This window comes from Delphinapterus leucas, chromosome 6 (genome assembly GCF_059928025.1).
Source record: "Delphinapterus leucas isolate spDelLeu-1000000601 "Yukka" chromosome 6, BTC_Dleu_Yukka2, whole genome shotgun sequence".
Classification (NCBI taxonomy): Eukaryota; Metazoa; Chordata; class Mammalia; order Artiodactyla; family Monodontidae; genus Delphinapterus; species Delphinapterus leucas.
The window spans coordinates 71,198,854-71,216,888 of NC_143134.1; the positions used below are offsets into that span (position 1 = coordinate 71,198,854).

At 36.0% G+C, this 18,035-nt stretch overlaps 1 protein-coding gene and 1 non-coding gene across 9 annotated transcripts in view; one reads left to right on the forward strand and one right to left on the reverse strand.

Annotated features, from left to right (window-relative positions):
- Positions 1 to 18,035, forward strand: part of RFX3 (regulatory factor X3) — a 294,873-nt gene that overhangs the window by 145,327 nt on the left and 131,511 nt on the right. The window lies entirely within an intron of this gene.
- On the reverse strand, positions 6,135 to 6,239 carry LOC115803852 (U6 spliceosomal RNA). Its single transcript, XR_004024647.1, has one exon. It is a non-coding gene; the product is annotated as a U6 spliceosomal RNA (small nuclear RNA).

An 18,035-nucleotide genomic window follows, 5' to 3' on the forward strand; every position in this document is an offset into this window, starting at 1 on the left:
GCATGATTGATTCCCCAAACCACTGTGAAATTAAGTCTTTCTGTTATGCACTTTCCTAGACCTGTGTACCTTTCCCTCACAGACCATTTCATTGCTGTGGTTTTAGCTGATTTATGTGATCAGTGTCTTTCCTCAAAACTATATCATAAGTTGATGATCCAGACACCATGACTTTTTTTTTGTTGTTGGGGGTAGAAGTTTATTAATTAATTAATTTATTTTTGCTGTGTTGGGTCTTCGTTTCTGTGCGAGGGCTTTCTCTAGTTGTGGCAAGCGGGGGCCACTCTTTATCACGGTGCGCGGGCCTCTCACTATCACGGCCTCTCATTATCGTGGCCTCTCTTGTTGCGGAGCACAGGCTCCAGACGCGCAGGCTCAGTAGTTGTGGCTCACAGGCCTAGTGGCTCCGCGACATGTGGGATCCTCCCAGACCAGGGCTCGAACCCGTGTCCCCTGCATTAGCAGGCAGATTCTCAACCACTGCACCACCAGGGAAGCCCACCATGTCTTCTTTTGTTCACATTATAGTACAACCTAATAGGTGTACATAATAGATGCTCAATGAATGTTGAATTAATGAGTGAACTAGGTAATACTGAAGTGCCTTGTAAATTAATAGTGATTGAAAATAGTTAATAACAGGTTGAGTGTTAAACATGCACATGCCCATACTCCATATTTTTAAACCCTATAATTTTTGAATAGTACAAATGATCACGCTCAGATGTCTCCAAAGCAGAACTTCTGCAGCCTATATTTGTGCAAGATTTATTAGAGTAAGAAAAAGATATGTTAGAATATCTATTTATATTTTTTATTAAAAATGGGAAATATAGCAAAGATATAATTACTTATATATCACATGTATAAATGAGGCATACTGAAGGAAGAGAGGGGTTAATGGTAGCCCCCTCACTTTTGAAAAATGTTTTATTTATTTATTTTTATTTAAATTTCCTTGAAGTATAGTTCATGTGCAATATTATGCTATTTTCAGGTGTACAACATAGTGACTTGACATTTAAGTACATTACAAAATGATCACCATAATAAATCTAGTAGCCATCTGTCACCATACAAAGTTATTATCATATTATACACTGTACTGTAAGCTGTATGTTACATCCCCAATGCCTTATTTATTTTGTAACTGGAAGTTTGCCCCTCTTAATCTCCTTCACCTATTTCACCCATCTACCCACCCCCCTTTTGCAACCACCATTTTTTCTCTGTATCTATGAGTCTGTTTCTGTTTTGTTTTGTTTGTTTGCTTTGTGTTTTATATTGATTTTATTCATTCATTCATTCATTCATTCATTTATATATTAAGGTCATGCAGTGCACATGTGAGATCTTAGTTCCCTGATCAGGGACCAGGGATCGAACCCATGCCCCATGTAGTGGAAGCACAAAGTTCCACTTAGCATAATACCCTATAGATAGATCCATGTTGTTGCAAATGTCAAGACTTCATTCGTTTTATGGCTAATATACCATTTTATAAATATAGATAGATATACACACATATACATATATACACATCACACTCATTTATCAATGGACACTTAGGTTGCTTCCATATCTTGGCTACTGTAAATAATGCTGCAGTTAGCATAGGAGTTTTTGTTTTCTTCATATAAATGCCCAGAAGTAGAATTGCTAGATCATATGGTAGTTCTATCTTTGATTTTTTGAGGAACCTCCATACTATTTCCCATTGTGGCTGCACCAGTTTACATTCCCAGCAACAGTGCACCACCATTCCTTTTCTCTACAGACTCACCAACTTTTGTTATTTGTTGTCTTTTTGATGATAGCCGTTCTAACAGGCGTGAGGTGATATCTCATTGTGGTTTTGACTTGAATTTCCCTGAAGATTAGTGATGTTGAGCATCCTTTCATGTTATTGGCCATCTGTATGCTTTCTTTAGAAAAATGTCTATTCAGATCCTCTGCTGATTTTTTTAATTGGATTTTTTTTTTATATTGAGCTACAGCTCAATACATGAGTTCTTTTTATATTTTGGATATTAACTTTTTATGGGATATATCATTTGAAAATATCTTCTCCCATTTAGTAGGTTGCCTTTTCATTTTGTTGATGGTTTCCTTCACTGTGCAAAACCTTTTTTGTTTGATATAGTCCTATTTGTTTAATTTTGCTTTTGTTGCTCTTGCCTGAAGAGGCAGATCCAAAAAAATGTTACAAAGACTGATGTCAGAGAGTTTACTGCCTGTATTTTCTTCTAGGAGTTTTATGGTTTCAGGTCTTACATTTAAATCTTTAATCCATTTTGAGTTTATTATTGTATATGGTGTGGGACAATAGTCCAGTTTGATTCTTCTGCATGGTGCTGTCCAGTTTTTCCCAACACCATTTATTGAACAGGCTGTTCTTTCCCTATTGTGTATTCTTGGTTGCTCTTGTCAAGGATTAGGTGACCATATAAGCATGGATTTATTTCTGGGCTCTGTTCCATTGATCTATGTGTCTGTTTTTGTGCCAGTACCATACTGTTTTGATTACTATAGATTTATAGTATAGATTTGAATCAGGGAGCATGATACCTCCAGCTTTGTTTTCTGTCTCAAGATTGCTTTGGCTATTCAGGATCTTTTGTGGTTCCATACAAAATTTAAGAATATTTGTTCCATTTCTATGAAAAATGCCATTGGTATTTTGATAGGGATTGCATTGAATCTATAGATTGCTTTGCGTGGTATGGACATTTTAACAGTGTTAATTCTTCCATTTCGTTAGATGGTATATCCTTCCATTTCTTTGTGTCTTCTTTAGTTTCTCTCATCAGTGTCTTATAGATTCCAGAGTATAGGTCTTTCACCATCTTGGTTAAGTTTATTTTTAGAAATTTTATTCTTTTTGATGCAACTGTAAGTGGGATTGTTTTCTTACTTTTTCTGATAGATTATTGTTGATATATAGAAATGCAACAGATTTCTGTATATTAATTTTATATCCTGCAACTTTACTGAATACATCTATTAGTTCCAATAGTTTATTGGTGGAGTCTTTTGGGTTTTCTAGTTAAGTTTCTATATATAGTATCCATGAGAGGAGGCAAGCCCAGGATCTTCCTACTCTACCACCTCTCACCGCCCCCTCACTCATTTTTTGCATTTTCTGCTTCCGGTAAGGTGAATTAATAGATTATGTAGTCTAGATTTAATTAAACTAACTTCATGATATGGAAAAGCAGCTTAAAATTTTTGTAACATATAGCCTACGGATTGAAGATAGCACTAATATTGCAAGGAGAATCAAGATGACAGAATGAGCACTCCTCTAATTCTTTCACAGTCACATAGAAAATGCCTGTTTAGACAGTCACTGTCTAAATGATAAGAAGTTAGCTTCACAAGTTCTACATACTGAGAATATTTTTGACATACAGATTTATGTCCATTATCTTCAGTGGTGAACCTCTCACCTAAGTACATTTTATGACATTAGATTAAATAATGAAGTTGCATCAATTAACAGGACATTTCATTATTTGATCTTTAGCTCTTTATAATTCCTACTTTTCTATATGTTTTGTAGAGTGTATACTTCTAAACATGTATGTAATTTGTAAGTAATTTTTTTAAGAGAGGAAAATGATTTTAAAAGTTTGCAAGCTACTGAACTAATATGCTGCTTAATTACCATGCTATCACTTTCTATGAAGAAGGTGCTATTTACATACAATAATATCCATTTAAGTGTACCGTTTAATGAGTTTTGGCAAATGTGTATACTTGTATAAACACCATCACAATCAAAATATTGAACATTTTCATCACCCCAAATAATTTCTTCATGCCTCTTTGCTCTCAGTTCCTCCCCTCCCCCATTTCCAGCTCCAGGAAAATACTGATTTGCTATCATTTAGCTTGTTTTGTCTTTTCTAGAGTTTCAAATAAATAAAATCATGCAACATATAGTCTTTTGTGTTGGGCTTCTTTTACTCAACATAGTGATTTGGAGGTTCATCCATGATTTTATGTCTCTCAGTGGTTCATTCCTTTTCATTTGTGAATAACATTCCATTTTAACGATATATCAGAGTTTATTTATCCACTCACCTATTGCTGAACATTTGGCTTGTTTTCAGTTTTGAACATTCATATGTTAAGTCTTTGTGTGAACATATGTTTTTATTTTTCTTACGTAAATACCTAGGGGTGGACTTGCTGGGTCATATGGTATTGTGCTTGTTTAACCTTGTAGCGACTGCCATACTACTTTCCAAAGTGGTTATATCATTTTATATTCCTTCCAGCACTGTATGAGAGTTCTATTTGCTTGACATCCTTACCGAACTTGGAATTATAAGTGGCTTTAATTTTAACCATGCTAGTGATTTATGTAGTGGTATTTCATTGTAGTTTTAGTTTGCATTTCTCTGATAACTAATGATGTTAAGCATCTTTTGTGCTTATTGGCCAACAATATATATCTTAATAATTTAGTAACACTGATAGTTTAATTTTCTTCCATTTATACTTTTACTTAAATCAGTAATTTGTGTCTAATTAAATAGATTTTTAAAGTACACTTATATGAGTTCAAGTAATATTTTTAAATTTTATGTTAAAACCAAGGAGAATAAAAGAGAAAATTTTTAAATGATAAATTAACTTAGGTCAGGTTTATGTTTTCAGTAAGAAATAAATAAAATTATACAATAAAAAGACAGGAGGGACTTCCCTGGTGGCGCAGTGGTTGAGAGTGTGCCTGCCGATGCAGGGGACACGGGTTCATGCCCCAGTCCAGGAAGATCCCACGTGCCACGGAGCGGCTGGGCCCGTGAGCCATGACTGCTGAGCCTGCGCGTCCGGAGCCTGTGCTTGGCAACGGGAGAGGCCACAACAGTGAGAGGCCCGCGTACCGCAAAAAAAAAAAAAAAAAAAAAAAAGACAGGAGATCTTTTATTTTATTTAATTTTATTTATTTTTTAACATCTTTATTGGAGTATAATTGCTTTACAATGTTGTGTTAGTTTCTGCTGTGTAACAAAGTGAATCAGCTGTACGTATACATATATCCCCATATCCCCTCCCTCTTGCATCTCCCTCCCACCCTCCCTATCCCAACCCTCTAGGTGGGAGATCAGGGAGCTGATCTCCCTGTGCTATGCAGCTGCTTCCCACTAGCTATCTGTTTTACGTTTGGCAGTGTATATATGTCAATGCCACTCTCTCACTTTGTCCCACCTTACCCTTCCCCCTCCCCGTGTCCTCAAGTCCATTCTCTACATCTGTGTCTTTATTATTGTCCTGCCCCTAGGTTCTTCAGAACCTTTTTTTTTTTTAAGGTTCCATATATGTGTGTTAGCGTATGGTATTTGTTTTTCTGGCTTACTTCACTCTGTATGACAGACTCTAGGTCCTTCAACCTCACTACAAATAACTTAATTCTGTTTCTTTTTATGGCTGAGTAATATTCCATTGTATATATGTGCCACATCTTCTTTATCCACTTATCTGTCAATGGACACTTAGGTTGCTTCCATGTCCTGGCTATTGTAAATAGTTCTGCAATAAACATTGTGGTACATGTCTGTTTTTGAATTATGGTTTTCTCAGGGTATATGCCCAGCAGTGGGATTGCTGGGTCATATGGTAGTTCTATTTGTAGTTTTTTAAGGAACCTCCATACTGTTCTCCATAGTGGCTGTATCAATTTACATTCCCACCAACAGTGCAAGAGGGTTCCCTTTTCTCCACACCCTCTCCAGCATTTATTGTTTGTAGATTTTTTGATGATGGCTATTCTGACTGGTGTGAGATGATATCTCATTGTAGTTTTGATTTGCATTTCTCTAATCATTGGTGATGTTGAGCATTCTTTCACGTGTTTGTTGGCAATCTGTATATCTTCTTTGGAGAAATGTGTATTTAGGTCTTCTGCCTATTTTTGGATTGGGTTATTTGGTTTTTTTTGATATTGAGCTGTGAGAGCTGCTTGTATATTTTGGAGATTAATCCTTTGTCAGTTGCTTCATTTGCAAATATTTTCTCCCATTCTGAGGGTTGTCTTTTTGTCTTGTTTATGGTTTCCTTTGCTGTGCAAAAGCTTTAAAGTTTCATTAGGTCCCATTTGTTTATTTTTGTTTTCGTTTCCATTTCTCAAAAATATGGGACGCTTCACGAATTTGCGTGTCATCCTTGTGCAGGGGCCATGCTAATCTCCGTATCATTCCAATTTTTAGTATATGTGCTGCCAAGGCGAGCACTTATTTAATTTTAGATATCTTCTTGTCAGCTTGTATTAAGAAACATTAAGAAACATGAGAACTTATGAGTAAATGGTGTGCTAATTCTAATAAGTACGGTGTGGTTGCAGTGTGCTATGGACACAGCTAGACAAGATCGGTAGGCTACTGCGTGGTGAGGTCTTACTCACTGGGACTCAGAATCAAGGTAGAACAGCAGTGGTGTTCAGTTCATCCTGACACAGGATTGACCATGAGAGTGTACTAACGTTACTCTGTGCGAGCACAGAAGAAACTGCCTTTCAATCTGACTGGGATTTAATGGCATTCAAAGTGGAGGTGACAGTTTTGAAGAAAGATTAATAGTAACCTTAAATTTGCAGAACTTTCTATTTGGCCATAAGATTTCTTAACATTTAGGTAATATTTTAGTGACTCTCTGTAGAGAGCATGAATAAGTATTAGTAACCGAAGCTCATTGCTTGGATCATAAGTATTAGTCACTGAAGCTCATTGCTTGGATCATAGAGGTTAATGGTTATAATACACATACTGCAAATATTGTGGATAATATATATGGGATAAATAACTTTTTTGTTTTAATTTTGTTCATGAACCTTGTATCATGACCATGATAAATTACGTAATTGTTGTTAATGCTAATTCAAAGGCTGTGGAGCTGAAAGAGATCTTAAATATCATATAGTCCCATGGTAACCTGTATTTTTTAAAAATTTAATTCATGATAAAATAAATGTAACGTAAAATTTACCATCATAACCATTTTAAGGGTACAGTTCAATCATGTTAAGTAGATTCACATTGCTGTGCAACCAGCCTCAAGAACTCTTTTCATCTTGCAAAACTGAAACTCTATACCCGTTAAACAGCAACTCCCCATTTCCCCTGGTAACCTCTATTCTACTTTCTGTCTCTATGAATTTGATGACTCTAGGCACCTCATGTAAGTGGAATCATATACTATTTGCCTTTTTGTGGTTGGCTTATTTCACTTAGTCACTTAGCATAATGTCCTCAAGGTTCATCTATGATGTAGCATGTGTCAGAATTCCTTCCTTTTTAAAGCTAATATTCCATTGTATGTATACACATTTTGTGGATCCATTCATCTGTTGAGACACTTGAGTTGCTTTCAGCTTTTGCCTGTTGTGAATAGTGCTGCTGTGAACATGAGGATACAAGTGTTTCTCTGAGACTCTGCTTTCAGTTCCTTTTGGGTATATACCCAGGAATGAAATTGCTGGGTCGTATGGTATATCCTATTTTTAACTTTTTTGAGGAACTGCCATACTCTTTTCCACACCGGCTGCACAATTTTACATTCCCACCAACAGCACACAAAGGTTCCAGTTTCTCCACATCCTCATCAGCACTTGTTATCTTCTTTTTCTTTTCAATAGTAGCCATTCTAATAAGTGGAAGGTGGTACCTGTATTTTTAAAAGTCCGTTTCCTTTCTTTCTCTTCCTTTCTTTCTTTCTCCTCTCTCTGTTTCTTTCTCTCCTCCTAGTCTTTCTCCTCCCCCTCCCTCTGCTTCTTTCCTCTTCACCTACTCCTCCCTCTCTTTCTCTCTCCTGTCTCCTCCTGATCTTCCCAGAACTGCTTTGAAGGAATGGGATTAAGAAACCTACAGCTTCACCTTTGCTCACTCCTTTTGTTACTCAAGTGGTGAAGAGAACAGAAAAGAGAAAACGTGGACCTATTTGACTTTTTTATTTTAAGGTTGAGGAAACTGAGGTCCAGAAAAATGAATTGACTTGGCCACAGCCACACAAAAAATTAAGACTAGAATTCCTAACTCTCTGTTTAATAGTTTCTGAAAGTATATAGAGGTCAAAGAAATCTTGGGAGATCTCTATTAATTTTTTTCTGAGTTAAGACTGTGAATTAGCTTTCTCAGGTTTATCTATTCTGTAGTGTAATATTTTCTAAAGTGTGGAATGTATATTCCATTGGGATGTGAAGTGATTTTAAATGGTCCAAGATGATAAGATGGACTTCAAGTGGTTATGGGAAAGAGATTTAAGAAAACATTGAGTCACAGAGTGAGGAAATTATTCCTTCTTCCATTCTCTGTCACTCGAAGTAATAAACATGGTCAATTTGGTGCAGCATATCTGTAATACCTCACAAATATTTGTTCATCTTCCCCCACTCCCATGTACACACTTAAAAAAAAAGCACGATTCAGACTCAGAGATAATAAGCAGCAATAGCTGGCTAGTATTAAATAGCTGTTTTGATATCATTTATTTTTAGTGTATTGTAATAATGAAAGTTGGAAGGTATTAGTTTTCTAGTTCTTGTGTTATAAAAGGTTTTCAAGAAATTTTATAATTGGGGAATTTAAAGAAACTGTTAAGTATATGAAAAGACAGGTGGTACAATGAAATGGCATGTGTGTTGTCTTAGTGTAGGTAGTTAAAAAGCAAACTTGGATATGAAGGTTTCAGTGCAAGTAGTTTATTTGGGGGATGATCCCAGGAAATGCCAATAGGTTATTGGGAAAGTGAGACAGGGAAGGGATTTTATCTAACAGAGATTATATTACTATACAAGTTACAACTGTAGCTAATCGGAGATGGATCACATTGGGGCAGTCTGGGAGCCAGTGTTATGCCTCATCTCAGAGTTATTTCACCTGAGGGCAAAGGAAGCCTAGGGTTTTTATATAGACTCCTGTCAGTCATTGGCCACTCACAGGTGGGGGGTTAATTTCCTGACATTTCTGGCTGAAATGCAGGTGGGCAAAGAGGGTGCTAAGGGTGTGATAAATCTCTCAGATGCTGTAGTGTAAAGCTAGACCAGTGTATGTTGAAGTGGTAAGGGTGAGTATGTATGGCCATGGGGTACACAACATTTGCTACCTAATGCTACATATGTGTTAGAGGAATGACTACCTTTGGTAATTTCTATTGTGGCCAAACATTTTCGGAGAAAATGGATTTTATAGCCATCTTTGTAATTAAGCTCTAAAGTCTTGAAACTGAAAAGGAAACTTTTCTTGGTATTAAACATAGCCCTTCTTAGAGTTGCTACTTAACGTTTACCTTCTTAGATCCTTTTCTCAATGGGCAGAGTACTGAAGGTCTATGTGTATAGTATTTATCTAGTTGAATAAAGACTGTTATTAATTCCACCCCAGTAGTCTGTTCCCTACTAACCCACATTATTTTAGGCTTTCTTTGTTAAGTCATTTCCCAGTCATTTAGTAATTTATATTACTTGTTCCTGGACTTTCTCCAGCTTCTCTTCATATTACTTAAGTTGATGAGGCTATTTTCCATAACTGCTTTTTCAAGATAATACATTTATCGAAGTCTTATATAATTTACATTTCTGGCCACATGTAAAACTTCATAGTTTATTAATAATTCATCATCATTTGAATGGTAATTTAAATTTTAGTTATACAGATTACTGAAATTATCCCCGAAGCCATAGCATATCTATATCAATTATTTGATAGTTATTATAATGTATTTTGGAGCCATGTAAGTAGAAACACTGATTTAATCCTCAGTACTTTGTGCTAATATAAAGTTAAAATTAAACAATAGGAATTAGCTGTGCTGCCAAAGAAATTGAATTGATTACATTATTTTGTAAGTATCTAAATTCATTTGCTTTATCTTCTTAACTCCATTGGCAGAAGAAAAAAAGTACTGTACTGCTGGCATTATAAATAGAAACGTCTGAAAAATGAAAGCCACGGTAGATTGTAAATAGGCAACTCTGATGTTTAGAGAACTCACCCTTGATAGCAGCTAACAGTGTCCCACTTCAGTGATATATATACAATAGCAAATAAATTGAATGACTTTACTTCTGATCAGTTTTTCCCTTAAGCAGAGTGAAATAATTCAGTAGTTATTTTGCTTCATTTAAAAAAACCAAAATTCAAAAAGAGTCATGTACCAAAATGTTCATTGCAGCTCTATTTACAATAGCCCGGAGATGGAAACAACCTAAGTGCCCATCATCGGATGAATGGATAAAGAAGATGTGGCGCATATATACAATGGAATATTACTCAGCCTTAAAAAGAAAGGAAATTGAGCTATTTGTAATGAGATGGATAGACCTAGAGTCTGTCATACAGAGTGAAGTAAGTCAGAAAGAAAAAGACAAATACCGTATGCTAACACATATATATGGAATTTAAGAAAAAAAAAATGTCATGAAGAACCTAGGGGTAAGACAGGAATAAAGACGCAGACCTACTGGAGAGCGGACTTGAGGATATGGGGAGGGGGAAGGGTGAGCTTTGACAGGGCAAGAGAGAGTCATGGACATATACACACTAACAGACGTAGTAAGGTAGATAGCTAGTGGGAAGCAGCCTCATGGCACAGGGATATTAGCTCGGTGCTTTGTGACAGCCTGGAGGGGTGGGATAGGGAGAGTGGGAGGGAGGGAGACGCAAGAGGGAAGACATATGGGAACATATGTATATGTATAACTGATTCACTTTGTTATAAAGCAGAAAGTAACACACCATTGTAAAGCAATTATACCCCAATAAAGATGTTAAAAAAAAAAAAATGGATTGGGCTTCCCTGGTGGCGCAGTGGTTGAGAGTCTGCCTGCTGATGCAGGGGACACGGGTTCGTACCTCGGTCCGGGAAGATCCCACACACCGCAGAGCGGCTGGGCCCGTGAGCCATGGCCGCTGAGCCTGCGTGTCCGGAGCCTGTGCTCCACAAAAGGGGGAGGCCACAACAGTGAGAGGCCCGTGTACCACAAAAAAATAAAAATAAAAAAATAAAAATAAAAAAGGATTTATTTTATGTTAATACACAGTAATTTGAAGAATCTTTGTTTAATTATGTTCTTGGTCATCATTCCCACAGATGTTTTATGATACTGTTGTGGCCACATATCATTATGAAAACTTAATAAATTACTGCTTCATTTTTATGGGGGAAACACCTACTCCTCCCCCTAAATTACACACACACACACACAGACACACACACACAGACACACACACACACACACACACAGGCATCTATTCTCAGTTTGGAATTGGTTACATTCTGTAATTGTGTTTTCATTATAGTCAAGAAGTATTTTACATACATTTATTTTTTTGCCATTTAGTTTTTGGTGAGCTGCAGTTTACTTACAGTGAGATACATGGATCTTAGGTGACACTATTCAGTGTGCTGTGAGAAGTGATTTTATCCCTATACCTATACTTTGTTCAGGATATGGGATATTTTTGTCATGCCAGAAACTTTTCTGTGCCTCTTCCCAGCCCATCTCTGCCCTCCTCTCCCCTCATATCAATCCAATTGTGTCTTAGGCACTTCTCATTTACAGATTATATATTATTAAGTTTTGTTTCATTTTTAAAAAGCCATGTACCTCACAGAAGAATTTGAAGTTAAAGAGTTAACAATTTATTGAATACTGTTTTGAACTATTGATTAGGTAAGGACTGAATATTGATGTTACGATTCTATAAAGCTCCAAGATAGATCACTTGCTAGTCCCCAAAACAAGCATCTTTTCTGACCACAATGCTGTGGGACTAGAAATCAACTACAAGAGAAAAACTGCAAAAAACACAAACAGGTGGAGGCTAAACAGTTTGTTTAGCCTGAACAACCAATGGATCACTGAAAAAATCAAAGGGGAAATTAAAAAATTCCTGGAAACAATGAAAATGAAAACACAATGATCCAAAACCTATGGGAGGCACCAAAGCAGTGCTAAGAGCAGTACTATCGTTTATAGCGATACAAGCTTACCTCAAGAAACAAGAAAAATATCAAGTAAATAACCTAACCTTACACCTAAAGAAGCTAGAAAAATAAGAACAAACAAAACCAAAAGTTAGTAAAAAGGAAAGAAATCATGATCAGAGCAAAATTAAATGAAACAGAGACTAAAAATCAATAGGAAAGATCAATGAAACTAAGACCTGGTTCTTTAAAAAGTTACACAAAATTGATGAACCTTTAGCTAGACTTATTAAGAAAAAAAGAGAATTATTTAACATAGTTTTGGAAGTTTTAGCCACAGCAGTCAGAAAATAAAAAGAAATAAAAGGAATCCAAATTGGAAAAGAAGAAGTAAAGCTGTCACTGTTTGCAAATGACATGATACTATACATAGAGAATCCTAAAGATGCTACCAGAAAACTACTAGAGCTAAACCATGAATTTGGTAAAGTAGCAGGATACAAAATTAATGCACAGAAATCTCTTGCATAACTATATACTAATGATGAAAAATCTGAAAGAGAAATTAAGGAAACACTCCCATTTACCATTGCAACAAAAAGAATAAAATATCTAGGAATAAACCTACCTAAGGAGACAAAAGACCTGTATGCAGAAAACTATAAGACACTGATGAAAGAAATAAAAGATGATACAAACAGATGGAGAGAGATACCATGTTCTTGGATTGGAATAATCAACATTGTGAAAATGACTATACTACCCAAAGCAATCTAGAGATTCAATGCAATCCCTATCAAACTACCAAAGGCATTTTTCACAGAACTAGAACAAAAAATTTCACAATTTGCATGGAAGCATAAAAGACCCCGAATAGCCAAAGCAATCTTGAGAAAGAAAAACGGAGCTGGAGGAATCAGGCTCCCTGACTTCAGACTATACTACAAGGCTACAGCAACCAAGACAGTATGGTACTGGCACAAAAACAGAAATATAGATCAATGGAACAGAATAGAAAGCCCAGAGATAAACCCATGTACATATGGTCACCTTATCTTTGATAAAGGAGGCAAGAGTGTACAATGGAGAAAAGACAGCCTCTTCAGTAAATGGTGCTGGGAAAACTGGACAGCTACATGTTAAAGAATGAAATTAGAACACTCCCTAATACCATACACTAAAATAAACTCAAGATGGATTAAAGACCTAAATGTAAGGCCAGACACTATCAAACTCTTAGAGGAAAACATAGGCAGAACACTCTATGACATAAATCACAGCAAGATCCTTTTTGACCCACCTCCTAGAGAAATGGAAATAAAAACAAAAATAAACAAATGGGACCTAATGAAACTTAAAAAGTTTTGCACAGCAAAGGAAACCACAAACAAGACGAAAAGGCAACCCTCAGAATGGGAAAAAATATTTGCAAATGAAGCAACTGACAAAGGATTAATCTCCAAAATATACAAGCAGCTCATGCAGCTCAATATCAAAAAAAACAAACAACCCAATCCAAAAATGGGCAGAAGACCTAAATAGACATTTCTCCAAAGAAGATATACAGATTGCCAACAAACACATGAAAGAATGCTCAATGTCACTCATCATTAGAGAAATGCAAATCAAAACTACAATGAGGTATCACCTCACACCAATCAGAATGGCCATCATCAAAAAATCTACAAACAATAAATGCTGGAGAGGGTGTGGAGAAAAGGGAACCCTCTTGCATTGTTGTTGGGAATGTAAATTGATACAGCCACTGTGGAGAATAGTATGGAGGTTCCTCAAAAAACTAAAAATAGAACTACCATATGACCCAGCAATCCCACTGCTGGGCATATACCCTGAGAAAACCAAAATTCAAAAAGAGACATGTACCACAATGTTTATTGCAGAACTATTTACAATAGCCAGGACGTGGAGGCAACCTAAGTGTCCATTGACAGATGAATGGATAAAGAAGATCTGGCACATATATACAGTGGAATATTCCTCAGCCATAAAAAGAAATGAAATTGAGTTATTTTTAGTGAGGTGGATGGATCTAGAGTCTGTCATACAAAGTGAAGTAAGTCAGAAAGAGAAAAACAAATACCATATGCTAACACACATATATGGAATCTTTAAAAAAAAAATGGTTCTGAAGAACCTAGGGGCAGGACAGGAATAAAGACGCAGATGTAGAGAATGGACTTGAGGACACAGGGAGGAGGAAGGGTGAGCTGGGCTAAAGTGAGAGAGTGGCATGGACATATATACACTATCAGTGTAAAATAGATAGCTTGTGGGAAGCAGCTCCATAGCACAGGGAGATCAGCTGGGTGCTTTGTGACCACCCAGAGGGGTGGGTGGGATAGGGAGGGTGGGAGGGAGACACAAGAGGGAAGGAGGTATGGGGATATATGAATATGTATAGCTGATTCACTTTGTTATAAAGCAGATACTAATACACCATTATAAAGCAATTATACTCCAATAAAAATGTTAAAAAAAAAGAAAAAAAAAGCCCAAGTCAGTAAAATCGGAAGTGAAAAAGGACAAGTTACTCCTGATACCACATAAACACGAGGGATCATAAGAGACTACCACTAACAATATATGCCTATAAATTGAGCAACCTAGAAGAAATGGACAGATTTCTAGAAACATACAACCTTCCAAGACTGAACCAGGAAGAAAGAGAAAATATGAACAGACCCATTACCAGTAATGGAAAAATATGTGTAGTGTAATTTTTAAGAGTAATTTTTAATATTTGCACTTGTTGACTTTATAAATATTTTACAATTTGGGTTAATATGGAATTGAGCCCTATATATAGTTTACATGTACTCATTTGGTAACTTTCTGGAGATCATTTAAAATGTTTTTGACTATTTCAAGTGCCCAAACTGGCCATGTATAAAAATTAAAAAAATTTATTTTTAATTTAAAAAAATAAAATTTGTCTGTAAACCTAATTGGTCATTGATTCAGCCCCAAATTAGTCATCAACCATTTTTTTGACCCATATCTTTAGTCATTTATCTTTGGCTTCAAAACATTTTTACTTTTGCTAATGTAAAAGTATTCTTCACCTAAATAGTTATCTAATGTAATATGTCGTCAGTGCTTACAAGGCCCCATCTTTTTACTTCTTTGGAAGCAGCCTTTCATGGTAGAATGTTTTTTCCTACCATTCCAATGAATTTTATTCTTTAAAATAGCATATGGGTGGAGCTATTAAATGAGTAAGTCATGAAGTAAAGAAAAATAAAATGCATTTATTTAGGAATAATATGAGAACTGAACTTTCTTACTCCCTTCGCTATCACCTTCTTCTTTTTGCTGTTTTTCTCCCCTAATGTGCCATTTGCCTGTGTGGTTTTTTGGGTTTTTTTCTTGTTCATTGGCAACTTAGAACTATTTGTTGAATTTCAGTTTGTGCTCGCCTCCTTTCCTTCATCAAATCCTTATTGAGGGTTTACTATGTTCCAGGCATTGTGATAGAGGATAAAGAAGAAACAGGTATTGTTCCTGCCTTCATGGGGCTTACATACAAAACACAATTCTCTCTCTCTTCTCTACATCAGAACTAGCCTTGTTTTTGCGGGGAAGTTACTTGTACTAAGATGTAAATGGATGGCAAAATATGAAATTTAAATTATCAACTACAGTGCTTAGGAATGGGCAAAGCATTAGCTCAAAGGGATCATTCTCCCTTTGCATGAGGTTCCATGCAAATCATCAGGTTCCATGATTTGCATGAGGTTCCATGCAAATCATCAGGCAAATGGTAAGTAGAGTTTAGATGTGCTTTCCCAACAACTGTTAAATTGACTGCAATATGTGCTACCAACATGCAGGGACAACTTGGTGGTTAGATCAATAATACCTTTTGTTTACTGAGTGAAAAACCATGGAGACATCAAAGAAAATCAATTAAGGAAATAAGATCCCTGTCCATCGTCCTGATAAGACCATCTGTTAAAATTTCAAGAAGGATAATGGTTCCTTAGTCTATCACTACACTTCTGTTATTTGTATTTCATAGAAATTGGCATTTTGAGGAGAGCAGTATTGGAGAAGTCAATAATTTTAAAAATCATTTTTGACTAAGAAACAACTTTAAAATTTATTTTAGACAATGCATGAGTTTTCTTTTTAATTAACTCTCATAACATTGTTTTAATAGTTCTAACAAGTAGCTAACCATTATTCCATGTTATAGCATTTTCTTTAAATTCTTTCTACTCTGTTTTTACTTCCCTCTAATTTGTTTTCAGATTCTAAAACTTAATGTTTCTCTCAATTCCATCAAAATTAAAATCATGATCTTTCATATTCACTAAACTTTTTTCTTTTTGTATTTATTCCTTTTTTTAAAAAATTTTACCCAAGAACTATATGCAACACATTTTGTTAAAGAGGATTGAAATAGTATAGAAGCATGCAGACAGAATAAGTGAAGCTTATTTTATTGTCAGCCTTGTCATTGAGTACCATTATAATTTTCTTTCAACATATCTTCTGAAAAATTGTATAATTCAGCCATATACCAGTTCAAAATTCTCTAAGCATAGCACAGGGAGATTAGCTCAGTGCTCTGTGATGACCTACAAGGGTCGGATAGAGAGGGTGGGAGGGAGACTCGAGAGAGGGGATATGTGGACATGTGTATGCATATGGCCGATTCACTTTGGTGTACAACAGAAACTAACACAGTATTGTGAAGCAGTTATACTCCAGTAAATATCTATTAAAAAAATTCTCTAAGCTGATTTCAGAGTATGCATAATTCAGTATTTCTGAAGAGTATGAAGAGTTTTAGAAATTTAACATACTATGTAATAAAGTGCATTTTCACTTAAAGGCAAAGGTAAATAGTGCAGTAATTTATAGCAGTGGATTGACAGTGTTGATTAATTACTATTTTACTAAAATATTGTATTTGCCTTTAAACATTGTAGTCACTATAGATAATTACTGAAAGAAACTTGGTTATTGTATATATCCTGGCCTCTTGTGAAATAGATTTTGGATTCTAGCGTTTGATAACAGTATTCTCCTAATTTTCATTAGGTGATTTACGCAATGACTTTTGAGGTTCTTTTTTGTCCTTGGATATTTTTGTTTTTGATTTACTGTGTACCTTAAATATTCAAACTTTTACAGAAAGAATTAGCCTTTTATTTCCCCAAAGTCTTAAAATTTAGCAGGAAATTAAAGATTTTGGTTGGCCTATATGTCTTAATTAGGGACTATTAATGCGAATACAGATGAGGAAGGGGGAAGTGGTTCTGAGTGTATTTTCTTTTCCCTCGGAATCCTGAAAACCCATGGAGGGGGAAAGTGGTAATAACAATTGCTTTGGAGTCTATCTGGATTAGTTTCCTATTGCTGTGTAACAAATTACAACAAATTTAGTGGCTTAAAACAACACCCATTTATTATCTCATAATTTCTATAAATCATAAGTCTGGGGGGACTCAACTGGGTTCTCTGTTCTAGGTCTGAGAAGACTGAAATTAAGGTGTCTGTCACACTGGGCTTTTATGTAGTGGTCCTAGGGAAGAATTCACTTTCAAGCTCTTTCAGGTGGTTGTTGGGGAGAATTCATTTCCTTCCTTTCAGTTATAGAGGACTGAGGTCTCTGTTTTCTTGCTTGCTGTCAGCTGGGGTGTGCTTTCTGCTCCTAGAGGCTGCCCACATCACTTCTCACGTGGCCTCTCCTTCTGCAAACGTGCATGTTGAAGCGTTCTCTGCTTTAACTCTCTGACCTCCTCTTCTGCCACCAGCCAGAGAAGCACTCTAATTTGAAAGGCTTATGAGGCTGGGTCAGTCCCAATTTTAAGCTAATCGTGCCATGTAACACAATCACGGAAGAGATTTCTCATCACTTTCGTAGGTTACAGGGATGCAGGTTTGGAATCTGAGAGATTTTTAGAATTCTGCCTACGATATCACTTCAAAAAATAGCATCAGTCTTCATAATAGGTCACTCATAACCAGTGAGCTGGGGGAAGCATGTAACTCAACATATGAAAGGCCATTAAGGAGGCCTAAATGTTAAAATGAGATTTTTGCTGCAAAGGATATATGGTGAGATTACTATGTTTGGG